This window comes from Nicotiana sylvestris, chromosome 6 (assembly GCF_000393655.2).
Source record: "Nicotiana sylvestris chromosome 6, ASM39365v2, whole genome shotgun sequence".
In the NCBI taxonomy this organism is placed as follows: domain Eukaryota; kingdom Viridiplantae; phylum Streptophyta; class Magnoliopsida; order Solanales; family Solanaceae; genus Nicotiana; species Nicotiana sylvestris.
In genome coordinates, this window is record NC_091062.1 from 140968718 (window position 1) to 140986842 (window position 18125).

Sequence of the window (18125 nt, forward strand, 5' to 3'; positions counted from 1 at the left end):
TAGGGTGAGACTTCTACATAGTAAAATTTAGTTTAGAAGAAAGCATGGTTAAGGCTCTACACCTAGGACCTTGGTTCATTTCTGGAAACTTCCTATCCGTACGTAAATGGGAACCAAAGTTTGTTCCCCAAGAAGCCACACTTACTTCTACTGCCATTTGGATCCGATTACCCCAATTACCAACAGAGTTCCATGACCAGGATATCTTGGAGAAAGTTGGGAGGAAGCTGGGCAAACTTCTCAAGATAGACCAATATACATCCTCTGGGAAGATATGCCCGTATTTGCATCCAAGTTCCTCTGAAAACCCCAGTAAAAACATCAGTAATAATAGGAGACCATAAGCAGGCTGTGATCTATGAATGAAAGGGAACTCTATGCACTATTTGTGGCAGAATAGGACACACTGTACATATTTGCAACTATAGGACACCAACACCCACAGCAACCCACGAACCACAGGATGATCATCAAAGGAAAGCAGCCATTTCGGAGGAAAGTGAATGGAAAACTGTCACCTTCCCAAGAAGATGTAAGCAGGGACAACCAAAAGCAATAAACAAAAATGAAGGTAAATCGAACAAACCACAACATGCTTCACAGACGGAGGAGATACAGGTAAATATGTTCGATGCCAATTCAGGTAAATTTCTCCAAACTCAAACTCTTCGTTATAATTCAAAAAAAATATTCACCACCGAAAAAACCCAAAAGAGGCCAAATGGCCCAAACAAAAACCACACTAGCACACAAGATCTGCCCAAAAAGGTAAAAAATCAGGCCTAAAGACACAGCCCAATACAGGTGCCACACGAAAAACGGGGCCAACAACTGACGACCGCACTAATCCCAATCATGAGCCCAGCTTTCAAGGGGCCTCTAGCCCATCTACCAAGACCACAATCACCACGCCTGGTGAAACAGCCAATGGGGCCGACCCCCTTTCCCCAAACGGGCACTCAACTAAGGGCACCACTGACAGCCCAATTCCCCACCCAAACACCCAAACCTATGCTTTCCCTACCAAATCTCCTGAAACGACCTCTAATGGAGAAATACCAACAGTTACCAACAACAATTGAGTGCCCTATCTAGTACCCCCCCCCCCATTTCTAGATGAAAAGACCACAACCGTCACCTCCATTAGATCCCCAATTAATGAACACCCAACCCCCTAGTTCTAATGCCTAGAAACCCTTCCACTATCCAAGATGTGACACCAAAGGGTTTATTAATGGGAAGATAGTCCCTTAACTTCACACCTCTTGTTACCCAAAGTAGCAAGACAAAAAAACATAAAAATGGCAAAAGAAACACCACCGACCACCATCACCAAACTACCACCACCACCGGACCACCAATCGGCCTCCTGGTTGGAGGTTGCCTTGTAGGGGTAGGGACTCTCCTAAGATTTCACCCTGGCCAACCACAGGGTGACACTGATAGCGCAAAACCTAGCCCACCTAGCCAGGGTGACAGTGGAAGCACTGAACAAGGCACTGGCAGACTTTGGATCTCTCATATAGCAATCGATAGTCAACAGCGACAGCAACTCCCCGTTAATGGAACCCCAAGCCCTCAACAACCATATTCTACAGGGCTTCCAATCCTTACCCTTCTTCTCAGATCTGATGAAAGAGGACCCAACAGCGGAGCCGGTCTTCGTCATGATCGATCAGCCAACCCAAAACAACCCATCATCTTCTGCTCCAAAAAGGAAGAGCAACTCACCACCTCTTCAGAATATCCAGAAAGGAATCTCCAAAGCTCTGGAGACACTCAAGAAGAAGAATGCCTCAGAAGAACCAGAAATGCCTTATGCCACACCAAGGACGGACTCACTTCTCCTGGACTTAGTGAGATCGATAGAGTTCAGCACGGAAACAAGCGAGATAGTAGTGGTGCTGTGCCCTTGAACAATGACCAAGTATGGAATGAGCCTAGTCTCAGGCCAAACACACAGTCCATTGAAACCCCTTCTAAACCTAACTCTAATCCTGAGTCTAAAGAGGAAGTCCTCCCCACTCCAAATGTCGGGCCTGCAAGGTCCAAGGAGCCCTCAAGAGGGAACTCACCAATCACCCACAGCTCCAATGATGAACTACATCATATGGAATGTTAGGGGTGGAAACAATGCCGAGTTCAAACGGTATTGTTTAGAAATGGTGAAAATGCACGAGCCTGACATGCTTGTATTGCTTGAAACGAAGATGGCAGACCATCAGTCCCTAGCCCAGCAACTCTAGTTTGATATGATCATCCAGTCTCCTGCAGTAGGCCCATCTGGGGGTATCGTGTTTATGTGGAAAGAAGAGTTCGTGATTGTTGAAGAGGTGTCAACTACCCCCAAGGTATCCATGCAATGGTGAAGGTAAGTCCAGACCACCCTCCATGGCTCTTTTCTGCTATTTATGCTAGCAATCTCTTAGTAAATAGGAAACTCATATAGGAGCAACTAATTTCAAAATCAAATAGCATAAAAACAAATTGGTTTATAGGAGAAAACTTCAACGAAGTTTTAAAGGCCAGGGACAAATTTAGGGGTAACCCTATAAACTTGAGTCGCAACAACCTGTTTTGGAACTACATAAATAAGTGTAACCTAATAGACCTAGGCTATAAGGGAAGCAAATACACTTGGACTAATAAAAGGTACAATAACAAAACCTCTCTAATTTTGGAAAAGAATAGCATGTGCTTTGCTAGTGAAGGTTGGATTGAGCAGTACTCTGAAGCTATTGTACTTCACCTCCCTAGGACCCACTCAGACCACTACCCTTTGCAAATTAACCTGGTAGGGCCTCCAATTAATAAATCTTCAAGGCCCTTCAAGTTTGAATCAATGTGGGCTAGCCACCCTTCCTTCCCCAACATCATCAATATTGCCTTCTCTGACCACTCCACCCTTCTTTAATCTACTGAAAGTTTCAAGACTCTGGTAACCAAGTGGAACCATGAGGTCGTTGGAAACATCTTCCATCAAAAGAAGAGACTCATGGCTAGAATCTCTGGAATCCAAAAATCTCCTAGCTACCAATTAAGTAGTTACCTGATAAACCTTGAAACTAAGCTAAATACTGAACTCAACCTAATCCTCAAATGTGAAGAAGACTTTTGGAAACTTAAGTCTAGGATCAACTGGCAAAATGAGGGTGATGCTAACACTAGATTCTTTCATACATCCACCCTCAATAGAAGAAGGAGGAACAGAATCCTTTCCCTTAAAGAAGAGAATGGAAATTGGCTTCATAACCAAACAGACATCCATTCAACTATTGTGGGCTTCTTTACTGATCTATACACAACTTCCCACACTGAAGCCCCTTGGGAAACTACTAATCACTCTACCATAGAACCCATCCTGTCCCAAAGCCAAAAAGCTTTTATGGACAGACCCCTTCAAGTGAGATTAAAAGGGTAGTCTTTTCCAATAAACCTTTCAAATCTCCTAGCCCAGATGGCCTCCACCTCTTCTTCTACCAAAAGTATTGGGATATAGTAGGGGACTCTGTCACAAACTTCTGCAAAAAATGCTTCTCCACAAGATCCATGGATAGCACCATGAACCAAATTCTTCTGTGTCTAATCCCTAAATTTTCCCAAGCTTCAATGCTAAAAAATTTCAAACCCATTGGCCTCTGTAACACCATCTACAAATCAATCACAAAAATCATTGTGAACATGATAAAGCCTATCCTCCCCTACATCATTGGCCCAAGCCAAGCAAGCTTCCTATCCAATAGGAGGGCATGTGACAATGCTATCATTGTCCAGGAGTATATCACTCACTTCAGAAAATAAAGGGGAAGAGTGGCAACATGATCCTAAAAATAGACCTAGAGAAGGCCTTTGATAGGCTAGAATGGTCTTTTATTAGAGACACTCTGGATGCCTTCAATTTCCCCAAGGGCTTATCCAAACTCATCATGTCATACATCAGTACATCCTCCATTTCCATTCTTGTCAATGGGGGAAAAACAGAGTCTTTCAAACCCTCAAGGGGCATCAGGCAGGGTGACCCTATGTCTCCCTACCTATTCATCATATGCATGGAAAGACTTTCTAGATCCATTGATAAGGCAGTACTACATAACCAATGGCACCCCATAAGTATAAGTAGGTTTGGACCAAAAATATCACACCTATTCTTTGCAGATGAGCTCACCCTCTTTGCCAAAGCCAATGACATGAACTGCAATACCATTCTTTCAATATTGCAGAACTTCAATGAACAATCAGGACAAAAAATAAATCTCACCAAGTCAAGAGTCCTGTTTTCTTCCAACACCACCCAAGATACCTTTCATCACCTCACCAATCATTTGTCCATCAGGCACACAACATCCTTTGGAAAATACCTGGGATTCCCCATTCTCCATAAAAAAACAATCAGCTGCAGACTTCCAATTCATCATTGACAACATGCAATCCAAGTTGGCTGGTTGGAAAACCAGGTGCCTTAACATGGCTGGAAGAACAGTATTGGCCAAGACCTCTTTGAATAGCATTCCAAGTCATGTTATGCAATACATAAGTCTACCCCTCAAAGTCACCAATCAGATTTATAAAATTCAGAGAAATTTCCTTTGGGGCTCCACCCCTGAAAGAAAAAAGATGCATCTGATTAAGTGGGAGGTAGTCACTAAAACCAAGGCTGAGGAAGGGCTAGGACTCCAAAAGGCGTATCAAGAACAAAGCTTCTCTCACAAACCTAGCATGGAGAGCTTATAAGAATACCAATAGTCTATGGGCTAGAGTGCTCATTCACAAACATTGCAACATGTCTAGACCTGATAATGCATTTAGACACCCTAAACACCCAAAATCCCCAACCTGGAAAAGCATTCTAAAGGGATGGGAGGTATGCAACAAAGCAAACAGATGGGTAGTCAACAAAGGGAATAGGGTCAGTTTCTTGAATGACACTTGGATCCCTAATCAGCCTGCAATCAGGCATATGATATAAGGCCCTTTAACACAAAATGACCTTCAAGCAAGGTTAACTCAATTCACAACCTGGGCAATTGGGATACCTCAGCCTTGTCCATCAATATCCCCAAGTACTCTGAACCTCCTCAACTCTGTATTCATCCCAAATGCTACAACCAAAGATGATAATCTTATATGGTATTTGACTCCTAATGGCCAGTTCTCAAACAACTCTACTTACTCCTTCCTAAGCAGGACTACAACCAGCCTTCCTGCTGGGGAAGAAGCACCCTTCAAATGGATCTGGAAGCTTCAAGCACCCAACAAAATTAAATACTTCATCTGGCTCCTAATCCATAAAAGACTCCCAACTAGGAGCTTCCTCCACTCTATTGGAATCAACTGTGTCCCTCAATGTCACTACTGTAACAATGATCAAGAAGACATTGCCCACATTTTTTTTGAATGTCCCAATGCTATCCATTTCTGGAATGACATCCTATCCAAATCCATAGGAAATAGTTCAAATCACCCATCTTCAATAGAACCTGTGGCAATCAATATGGAACTCTCTCAAAACTGTCCTTTACAACAACTGCATTTGTTGGGATAGCATCATCCCCTTTTGTCTATGGCACATCTGGCTAACAAGAAACAACAATGTTTTCAACAACAAGAAAGAACACATCAATGCTAATAACACAATCTCAAAAACAACATAGTACATTATGCTTACAAAGAATGACTCAACAAAGGTAACCCACCAGATTATGCTAAAGTGGGAACCCCCACCCAGAGGTTTCTACTAACTGAATACAGATGGAGCAGCAAAAGGAAACCTAGGAATAGGAGGAAGGGAATATTCAGGAACCACAATGGAGACTGGATATTGGGCTACATGGCCAATATACCCCAAGTAACAAATACAAGGGCAGAAGTTCAGGCCCTCATTCGAGGTCTACAACTAGAGGAGCAAAACAATCTAGTTCTACTGGAAATAAACAATGATTTAGTAGAAACAATTAATATGCTCTTGAATGACAATATGATTTTTGACCCTCTAATTTGTGAATGCAGATCAATCATCCAAAGGATGGGCAGCATGGTAGTGAGGCATATCTACCGGGAGCAGAACAGAGTAGCTGATGCGTTGGCCAAGGAAGCAGCGAAGGAGATGTTTTTGAACAAATCTTTGACATTATCAGTTCCTCCAATGTTTGCCAATGATGTATTTTGGGCAGACATCCTAGGAACTGAGCTAGTTAGGTCTTTTGTGGATTGTAACTTAAATATAATTATGCAAAACATTGCAACTATGGGGTCTTTGAGATACCACAGTAATGTCCCAAATGTAGTTTCTTCTGTTTAACTAGTATAAATATAATATCTTTTTTACCAAAAAAATGTTGCCACTGTCCCGTGATGATTAAATAAAATAAACTATCTCAGGTTTATTCTTTTAGGCAATAAATTATACTTTACGTTTTTTTTATTAAAATTCAAAATACAATTTATATATGAATGATATGTTGACTCTTGAAAGATAAATTTTACGAACTCATTGATCGTTGAAAAATAGATTTATGAAAAAATCCTTAACATTGTTATATAATTATCATGTATCTAAGTTAATGCTCATTATATATATATATATATATATATATATATATATATATATATATATATATATTTAATATCACTCTATTAGATGATATTATACATTCTTCATCTATCGTATTATTGTTATTATTTTTTTCCCATATAAGTACAATTATACATTGTTTAACAAAAATGATTGGTTTCTTTCCAACAAGGGTATACAAGAGTTTGACAGTTGTCCGCTCTAAAGTCCTCATTATATTACAAGTCAATATATATATATATATATATATGTATATATGTATGTATGTATGTATGTATGTATATATGTATGTATGTATGTATTTATTACTATGTATATATGTATTTATTACTAATTTGAGTACTCAATTTCGTTTCCTCTTGTTCAATATCACTTTCTGTTCAAGTAGGGTTCTTATCTTCAAATATCTCATATGTTTTTTACTTTTATTTGATTCTTGAGCTATGTGGTATTTTTCTTTTTGAGTGTCTGATCAATCCCGACTAAGTTTTCTCCGTAGATTGTGTGCACCTTGTTTTCTCTCATGTTTCTTTATTTGAATTTGAACTTGTTCATGTCTGAGTGATTGCTTGTTTGAATTACTCCTTTTTGTTAAAGCTTTAGATAAAGAATTATTAGCTCTCTCTAGTTACATTACATAGAAAGTCGAACTTTAATATAAGCTGCCACTTCGTATTTGATTTTACTTAGTAATTCAAATGGGGTCCACATGGGATGATACCATTAAAAGTCTGTTGAAAGGCAGATGGAGCCCATATTAGAGTACGTCCATTGACAATGCACATGAAATGAAAGTTCTGGTGGGCCCCATAATTGAGAAGGTGCACACGATATTGCACTTAGTACATCATAACTAAAGCACGAAAATCCAAAAAATAACATAAATGTCCCTGATCGGCAAGCTAGCACGTTGACGGAGAGCTGCTAGACTCTCACTTATAAAATAGTAGAAAAACTATCGTATAATTAATTTTGGAAAAAAAGTGATAATAGTTTACCCACAAACTAGCACTTCCTTCTTGTACCAAGAAATAGAAAAAATATCATATTGGCCACCTTAACACATTTAGAAAATCTAAAAGAGTGAATGATCAATAATTTGACTTCAATATATGAATAGGAATAACTCCTTGTTATAGTAATATTTATCCGTAAAATGGTACAGTTGAATTTATACGTGGTTTATAGACAAGTGAATTGATTTGATCCCAAAATAATAAATAAATTAGATAAAAATGTAAGGCTTAGCCTTGAAGTTGAGATAAAACAACAGAAATCTTGATTCTGGGAGCAGAGCTTCTGGAAACAGTAATAACAATACAAATAAGCAAGAAGGTAAAATTGTATTGAACTTTGAACAGAGTATAGTATATGTTTGCGAGAAAATTCGTGTCCTTTACAATGACTATAGAGCTCACTATTTATAGTTGCACCTAACGAACAAGGTCTTAGGATCAAGTCTCTCTTTAATGACAATTATGAGGGCCATTGAAGAATGTGTAACAGTAGGAAGTGAATGTCATATTCTCTGTAACGTACCAGATGCTTAATGCTGTAGAATATTCTCCACTAAATGCTACCAGTGGCAAGCATTTATTTCGCCTTTATGAACATCATTCTCTTCGATAACAAATGAGATCGTTGCTATCGGACCCGGCTGTCTTATGTCTTCGGCTCCACATGTTGCTTTCTCATGAGATCATTAAATATGAACATAATTTACCCTATACAGATAGTCCCTTTGCTTTCCGGTGGAATAACTTTGTGTCATCGGAAGGTTGGTAGAGATACATTTTTTGGCGGAAAATTCTCTGACCCCTCTGAAAAGTTTCTGATGGTTGATTAGACGCACGTCTCTCTGCATTTAATGCCCCGAACACGCGTTATCCCACAATTCAACATCATTTTTTACGGTTATCGAGGTAATTATGGACACGATCTTAGCCGCATATTCTTTACTTATACGCATCAAACTTCACCATTTACACTTCATAACTTTCCAAACTTTCTCGAACTCTCTTTATTCAACTCGAACTTGTCTTCAACCTTCTCTAATCTTCTTCTTCAGAACAAACCCTTGTCTCTCTTCTAATAACAATGGCCTCTTCTTTCAGAAACCTTAGTTCCTCAAAGAACAAAGGTAAAGCTGATGATTCTACTTCTCCTACGGCGAGCACCATCATTCTAAGGAGCCTTGTCACAACTAAGGACTTTGAAGAGAACTACCCTACCGCTAATCCTCGCACGTGGGTTGTTGGTGTGTACCCTTCCTATTCGCCCTTCCAACATTTCTGCTATGAAGGAAGACTACCATTGCTATGGTTTTAACATCATCGCTCCTGACCTGGCGGAGCGGATGACCTTATGCAAGAAGGGTTTCACGTATTTTTGTACGTATCCCTTCACTCCGGGCCATTCTTTTTGAGCGAGGAACTTGACTTTGTTATCATGGAGTTCTACGTACGTTACTAGGTATGTATGGCACAAGTAAGTCCTTTTGTGTGAATGACAATTGCTTGTCTTTGACGTCTATGCCAGGAGACGGGAGAGGAGCTAACCCTGGCTCGATTAATGAACCTTTATTCCCCCAAGATTTTTCGTGGCGAAATGATAAATTTCAGCAAACGTGGGCACCATGTTTTGCTATCTAGATTATTACAACAACCATGGGTGGATGGAATGGTTCATTACAGTTGCCACCAGGGACATCATTCCGGTCACGAATCCATCATGTCCGAAATTATGGAACCGTACTCGTAAGTTCACCATTTGTCTTCTCTTCTATTAAAGATCTCCCCATGTTGTTACTGACCCTTTTTCTTACACTTATTTTAGCAACTCGGTGGACACTACCTAAGGTTCAAGGCTTGGACCAGTGGGTCCAGAAAATTTTGGATGTCACTACGCCCGAGACCCGCACGTGGAAAGAACTGGCCCTTAAATATGGGTAGAAGGCCAAAAAATCATAGTAAGTCAAACTCATCTTGTTTTTACCTTTCGTATAAGAAAGTTGATTAACCTTTCTCTATTGTTGAATTCAGGTCTACCGCAGGGCTCAGTTGTCGTCCTCGAGGAGGACGTTTTGGCTAATCATGCTGACGAGGCGAGGCTGCTACAGGAGGTTTTCACCGGAACAAGTGTCTTCAGGCCTGCTTTTGGTGCAAGTGCTTCTTCTTGGAGTCCCCGACCGGAGAACAAGAAACCAAAAAGGAGACGTTCCTCCGCGGCCCGGGGAAAGAATAAAAAGGCAAAAATGCCAGGCACGAGTCGTCTTTAGATGCTGCGGTGATGAGCGCCACGCGGGGAGCCGTCCATAGGCACCGTGGTGATCGATTATGATGGAAAAGCTAGTGATGAGGGGGCTTCTCTACATAGAAGACTACGACCTTCATCAGCTCAACAAAATGCTCAATCTATTGACTTAGTTACACCAATCGAGGATGATGCCTCAGCACTCTGGGGGAGTATGATATGGTGGAAAATGCTAACTCCCGCTTTCGAGTCCTAGTCGTTATGCCCGGTATCGTGAGGCTGAGTACGAGTTCCTTCTTTCTTCGGTTGATGAGCAACCAACAACCAGCACTGCGCTTGTCGCAACCACTTTTCATCCTATAATGCCATCAGCTTCATCTCCTTCTTTACCAACTCTGCCTTCGCCACCAACAATTGCTACATCATCTCCACCGACTGTAGTTGCCCGAGAGGCAGATATCCCTCCTCCCCAATCCCCAGTTCATGGGAATTTGGGGTATAATTATTCTGCCTCCTCTGAAGATCCCCAAAGAAGGAGGAGTATCACCCTCTTGGTTTCCACCGGATACCATCTATTATCCCGGTCAGTGGAGCTTGCTAATTATCTGAAGCCTTTGGCTTCAAAAAAAGGTAGGAATAAAATACAGGCTCTCTCGGAAGAGTGTTTGTTGACCAATGCCATGCACAATGCAGTGGCGGTATAGTCTTTGTTTCCTCTGTTGTTTCTTCTATCTTTGTTGTGGCATGGTTTTGAGTCTGCATTTTGTTTTTCAGGCCAACTTCTTTGCTTTCGAAGGCCTTCAAAGGGTAATTCTTGATAAGGAGGAACTTACTTCCGAGCGGGATAATCTCTTGGCCGAGCAAGACCAGACAACTGCTCACCTCTCAGAACTGGAAGCACGAGCTGCTGAGGTCATTGGGTTGGAGGCTCTCTTTCATAAAAGCGAGCAAGAAGTAGTGTCCCTTAACCTGGAGATTGCCTCGGTAAGGGCACAATTTAACAATCTAGGGCCAAATGGGTTGAAGTCCATAATATCGTTCTTGCTGCATCCGATCGTGAGGTTGCCTCTGCAGAAAGATTGAATAATTTGGAGGCAACCTTAAACTCCAAAACTGAAGAAGTTACTACTGTCGAGGTGAAGTATGCCCGGTTGGAGGAGAAGCATAAGAGGACCATCGAGCATAATAGAGTTTTCAGCTCCATTGTCCACGACCTTGATGTCAGCCTCCGAGCCACCAGATCCGCATAAGATAACCTTTCTGCGGAGGTTGACCGACTTAAAGAAGAACTCAAGCACCGAGCGGCTTCCCTCATTGTAAAAAAACATATACTATGTATATCATAAGGAGAAAAACCTTGGAAGAGGCCAAAGCTGGTGTCATTGACTTTGATGCCGAAATTTCTAAGGCCCGTGAGCTGGAGTCAACTGCCAAAAGGGGTTTTCCGGCCCGACTTGGTACTATCCACTCTTCTGTTTTCGATTCCATGTTCTCGGGAACTAAAAAAGAAGCCGAAGGTGATGATGCTAAAGGCCAAAATGGTAAAGGCCAAGATATTAAGCCGGTGGTGGGCCCACTACTCCTAAAAATGCAGATGCTTCTCTTCCTCCGGGTTTAGAGATGCAGTAACTTAGTTTTTGCTTTCTTTTCTTTTCCATACTTTTATATTTGTGCTACTTGTCATGTTTGCTATGAATAAAAGTACTTTTCGTTTAACTGTTGTGCAAATATTTCTCTTTGCATGCTTTTCGTTTAAGTATTTGTGCAAGTATTACTCTTTACGTCGAATTGTGCAAGGTTTCGGGTGTATTTTTCCCTGAGAGCATTTGGATTCGGGGCATAAGTTTTTTCGAAATCAACTCTTTAACGCGAGGGTTTTATAAGAGAAAGGCCTTTTATGTATACGGTGCTCTTGAAGACGACGCCTCTTGTTCATTACGGCACTAGCATTTGAAGTACTTGTTTAACTTTCAAATGATAAAATTAATTCATCTTTCATACAAGAAAAAAGATAGAAATAAAATGACTTTACTTTATTCCTTTAATTTTCAAAAGTACATACGCATTCATTGTGCTAAAAAGAAATTGCCATTACTTGTGGATAACTTGTACAACTTGTTTCTACAGGACTGGCCGTGCAGTCCCTGGTCCCGATGATATAACTTTATTTTTGGGTTTCGTATTCTGGTTAGTGTGGCAGACATTGTTGTCGTATCCTCATATCATTCCCCTAGTGTTCAAATGCGAAGAATGTGAATTTGAACACTGGAAGTCTTGATCCTTTTGAGATTCCACTAGTGCATGATTAGATAGTCTTTAGTTCAGTAACAAGCTTCACTTCACCTTAGGAACTTTGTTATCGAGCCAAAGACTATCTAACAGCCCCCCAGTATCTTGCACTCACGAATGGTCGGCTAACCTTTGTCCGATAGCAAATTTTACTTCCCGGTAAGAACGTTTGATACCGAGCCAAAGATTATCTAATCGCTCCGTAGTGATATGTCGTTTGTGTGCCTTGTTGTTTTAAGGTCTTATTTCTACTGACGAAGCTTTCTTCTTAGTATACTTTCCATCGCTTCCTCATTAAAAACCTTTCTAGAAAAACCCAATTGGGACAAAAACTAGACTAAGAGAAAAAGAATGCAACACATACTTTCAGCGTAGATGAGGCTCATCAGCAATAGTATCTTTTGAGGTGTGCCACATTCCAGTTGCTTGGCAACTTTACTCCCTCTTGATTTTCCAATTCATATGACCCTTTTTTGGCGACAGCTGAAACCTGGTAAGGGCCTTCCCACGTTGGACCCAACTTCCCTACGTTGAGCTCCTGGGTGTTCTGAGTTACTTTCTTTAAAATCAAGTCTCCCACTTTGAAATATCGGAGGTTGGCTCTTCAATTGTAATATCTTTCCATTCTCTGCTTTTGGGATGCCATCCTTATATGCGCCAAGTCTCTGCGTTCGTCGAGCAACTCCAATTTGACCAACATTGCTTCATTGTTCGCTTCTTCGTATGCTAAAAAATATCTTAGGGTATGTTCTCCTACTTCCACCGGGATTAGGGCTTCTGTTCCGTACACAAGAGAGAAAGGGGTTTCCCTCATGCTTGATTTGGCCGTTGTCCGGTACACCCATAGGACTCCTGACAGCTCTTCAAGCCATTTGCCTTTGGCTGCTTCCAATCTCTTTTTGGGATTTTCTATAATCACCTTGTTTATTGATTCTGCATGACCGTTTGCTCTCAGATGATAAGGCGATGATGTGATCCTTTTGATTTTTATGTTTTCAAGGAACTTTGTGACCTTTGCGCCTATAAATTGTGGCATATTATCGTAGGCTATCTCTTTTAGTATCCCAAATCTGCAAGTTATATTCTCCCACAATAAATCTACCACTTCGCGTTCGCCGATCTTCTGATAAGGACCTGCTTCAACCCACTTAGAAAAATAATCAGTTAAAATCAAAAGAAACCATACCTTACCAGGGGACAGTGGCAGCGGACCGACTATATCCATCCCCCACTTTATGAACAACCATGTCGACAAAACTGAGTGCAGTAGCTCTGCCAGTTGATGTACCAATGGTGCATAGCATTGACATTTATCACATTTTTTAACATAAGCCTTGGCATCTTGTTCCATCCGGGGCCAATAGTATCCTGCCCTAATTGATTTTAACACCAAGGAATCCATGCCTGAGTGATTTTCGTAAATCCCTTCGTGGACTTCTCGTATATCATAATTAGCTTCGGAATCTCCCAAATATCGGGCCAACGTGCCGGGGAAAGATCTTCTGTATAATTGACCTCCCTTGAAACTATATTGCACTGCTTTATTGCGTAGCACCCGAGATGCCTTAGGATCTTCAAGCAATTTTCTATGCTCGAGATAGTCAATGATCTCATTTCTCTAGTGCCAGACCAAGTTGGTCGCATTTACCTCGTAATATCTATCTACGTCCAGTACCGAGTGCATAAGTTGTATGACCGTACCGGAGTCCGATCCCTTCATTTTTGTGGATGAACCCAGATCGGCTAGTGCATCCACTTCCGCATTCTCTTCCCTCGGGATGTGTATAATTGACCATTCCCTGAGCTGAGCAAGCAGAGCCTGAACTTTCACTACATATTCTTGCATGCGTTCCTCTTTAGCTTTGAAGATCCCGTAGACCTGATTTACTACCAATTAGGAGTTGTATTTGATTTTTATGACCTCGGAGTCCAGTGTCACGACACAAACCGATGGGCCACGACGGGAACCTGGTGCCTTACTCAACCGAGTACTAACGTAACATATCTTTCTTATCGTACTATCATTGATAACTAGGCCAACATAGCCACAAGTCGTAATGTATAACTATAAGTGGAAAATATTGTATCAATGAATCACTTTTCTTAAAACATGAATACATATGGGCCGTGAAGGCCTCTGACATATATACAAAATGAACCTCTGTCTACAAAGCCTCTCAGAGTATTTGACATCAATGAGACAGGGTACCGGCCTACCCATAAGTCTGTAGCAAAATTCTGATACGATAACTCAGACTCGGCTGCATTCCGAATGAGGTGGAGTCTTACCGATCCTTTGCTGAATGCTAACCTCGTCTACTATGAGGGCTCGTCAAACTGATTGTCTATACCTACAGGCATGAATGCAATGTCCCAAACAAAAGGACGTCAGTACGAATAATGTACCGAGTATGTAAGGCACATAAAAAAGTATATAAAAGACATGGAAAAAACATGGAGTAAATGATTTAACTTGTAAGTCTGGATAACTCTGTAAATCATGAAATACTTATAGTGTCATGCATATGCGTATGAATGTCATGTCGTGTATAGGTACATATGTTCATAACATCATCAAGCCTCTGAGGGCATTCCATCATATCATCTCGGCCACTATGGGCAAAATCATAAATGTATACCAGCTGATTAGGTGGTGGTGAGTATATAATGCCGTAACCTTTTTCTATATCCCATATACATATAATATACATATATACGCGTATATAACGCCATCTAGTCATGGGTTAGTGTACATGTATAAATGAATGCAATGCATGAGAAGTACGTCAATAAAATCTCTTGTAATGTTATAAAACTATTATGCTTTTGAGTAATATCATGAAGCAAACTTTTTTCAACTTACATATTTTTTTGAGACCCATGAACAGATGATAGAACAATAGGAAACATGGGGAATCAAGAACATAAACATCTCTAGCATTTGTATGAATATAGTCATTTATGGAAGTTTTGCTTTTTCTCGTTTCATTTGTATCGTATGGATCATGCCAAAAGGAAAGAAGGGATAGCCTTAACATACCTGAGCCGATTCTCTTGACAATCCCTCTAACATATGTCAATTGTGACAAATCACATAATGATGGATCGAAGTAGGGAAAAATCCGTATGATATTATTGAGAAAGATTGTACTGTACTCTCTAAAAATCGCAAAATCCCATTGCGATTATACGGTATAACTTTGTTGCAAATCTCTTAGAATTTCAAATCCATATTAAAGCTTCATCCATTGTCTTCTAATACATATGCATTTTAATGACTTTTGTTGGAGTCTTTATCAAAGAGAGTGTGCCCCACTTTTAGGATGACTAAGCCATAAAACATTTCTTAAAATGTGCCACATTTTTACATGACTTAAGAGTCATTTCTTGGCTTGATCAAGACAACCTTGGGCTGCCATATTAGGAACTTAGTCTTATCCATTTTATGCTTAATTATTCAATTAGCCTAATTACTTAATTAATCTCCCACTAAAAATATATAATTATCCAATTATCCACATAATTAAGAATTATCTCAAATTACTTAAAATACTAATGACTTTTAACACACTTTTTACACTTTACTATTATGGTCATGTGGTACCTTGTATGACGCTAGTCCATAAATACAGGGTATTATAGCTCGGACCGTATTTTATCTCAAATTGTCAAACTTCGACGAAACTCATTTTCTTCGATTTGCTTACCCTCTCACCTTCCCAAATTTACTTATCCCTTATTTGAAATAGCATAATACTTATAATCCCAAAATAATCTCATTCCTGAACTTACGTCGAATAACTTACGATGAAACTTTAACGTACAAAAATGCGAGATGTAATATCTAATTTTCGAGCTTTCATCAATTTGTTTATGGCGTACTTTCACGTATGAAAATATGGGGTGTAACATCATTCCTCCCTTTGGAACATTCGTCCTCGAATATTGACTGATGCACTTATCATTCTCATAACCCATAACTCTTGCGAATACTTTAGTACTCCTCTTGTCATCTAGGCAACAGTTCTGTTAATGAATCCCAAAGGCCAGGGCATTACCCCCTTTAAGACTCTTTCTCACACCACGACTCATGGTCAGAATCCTTCCAATCTTATAACTGTTGCTACCTTTTATCATGCAGCCTGTACGATTCAAACTTTGTAAGTGCGCCTATGAGACTATTCTCTCCTTTTTCCTCCAGCTTTTAGCCAATATCTAGGCCTCACTTTGTCAACATATACAGAGCTTAATAAGATGTCCCTCTGGGAATCTATAGGTATATTAAAGTTCTTCGCTCGGTACTTTGTCGAACTTACGAATATTGTTATATCTTATTTCATAGATCTGGTTATCCATCCGTATGACTTTACTGCATCAAGGTAGGTCATATTATACCATAACTCTTGCTTCGATTTATCATTACTAAAGTTTGCTACCGAACTCTAGGTTACTTTCATTGCTTAACCTATATTTATAAATCTAAGTCCTTTAATGCTTCTTCATTACTGTTCATCTTAAGAATGATGGCCTAATATCATCTCATACTTTATAAATTTTATCCATCTATTATTGATTCACTTCAATATTGATCTACAATCTACCACTGATAACTTGAAACCTCTTACGTAATCACTAGGGCTCATGTCTCATCGGGGAACATCTGAAATGATTAGACTGATCCACCTGGGGCGATACCATGATTTCATAACCGTATTTCATAGCATCCCAATGTGATTCACCTTATGTGGGAATTTTAATCCTGTATAAATCATGAAATCCCTTTTTTTCCCTTCAAATCACAACTGAATCGAAGGCCAAAACGTCATCCTTTATCTATCACAATCACACCCTCATTCTATTACCAGGGCAACATTCCATCTCTTCTAAATGCCATTAGTCTTAGACTCCTTTGAATTCATTTAGGCTATACTGAGCTTTGTATAACTTAGAGAAACCATCAACTCTTCTTGTTTTTATGGGCTTAATCCTAAGGACTTATCCATTCTCGTCACCTTCTCACTCGCCCTTTCTCATCCTTACTCCTATCTTCTAGAACCTTGTTGCTTCACCATACAATAGCTTGCGACCTACACATATCTATTTATATTACTCGTAACTTTTCAACTTGCTTGCATCATAGATTTCCTTATGTCATTCTAGAACATCAAGCGAGACATCACATCGTCTCTAACTCTTCTTTACTCTCTTAATCAGACTTCTCGATACCTAGACCATAGGCTGGAAGACATGCCATTGACGTCGCCGCTATCATTCCTAGATATTGAATCCCCACACTTCTAGCCTTCTATCCTAAGTGAGGACTATTCACAACCTTCTGCATAACACCCTTCCACATAGGTATAATGCACATCCACAACTTGAAGCTCTCTTATAATACTTGCTCCTATGGTGCATACACAATCTGGTGGTAGCTCCATACTGACTTTTTATGAGGCTGGTACTCTTTTAACTAGCTTTTTTGTAGAGCTGTTATAGAATATGGTTGTTGTACTATCTCTCTTGCACCTCTGATATTAAGGCTGATTCTGCTATGTTCTCAATCATGATTTCTATAATTTTCTGGTTGTAATAATCAGACTCCTGATTTACTTCATTGATGTAACTCCTTAGTTTCCCCTTCCTTCTGATCAGCCTTCATGTAGGCTTAAGCTATCTTTCGATCTGCGGCTCTTGGTACTAGTTATTACTTTAGCTTTTCATGGGCGTTGTGGAACATCCATGATATAATCTTTTAAAAATTCAATCCTTTATTTATGCAATGGGCTCAATTCTTTCTTTTAACTTATACCAGAGTCTTCTACAGCTGTATGATTGTCAACATATGTGTTGCATGGATAATACTCCGAAATCTTGAGTGAATTCATAACGTAACTAACTCTGGATCCTTGATCGAATAATTCCTTTCGTTCCTTCTCAGCTTTCTTTAAACGTAAGCTATTACTTTTCCTGGTCTTTCTACCCCTTGTTGCATGCATACTTAGCTTATCTTAGT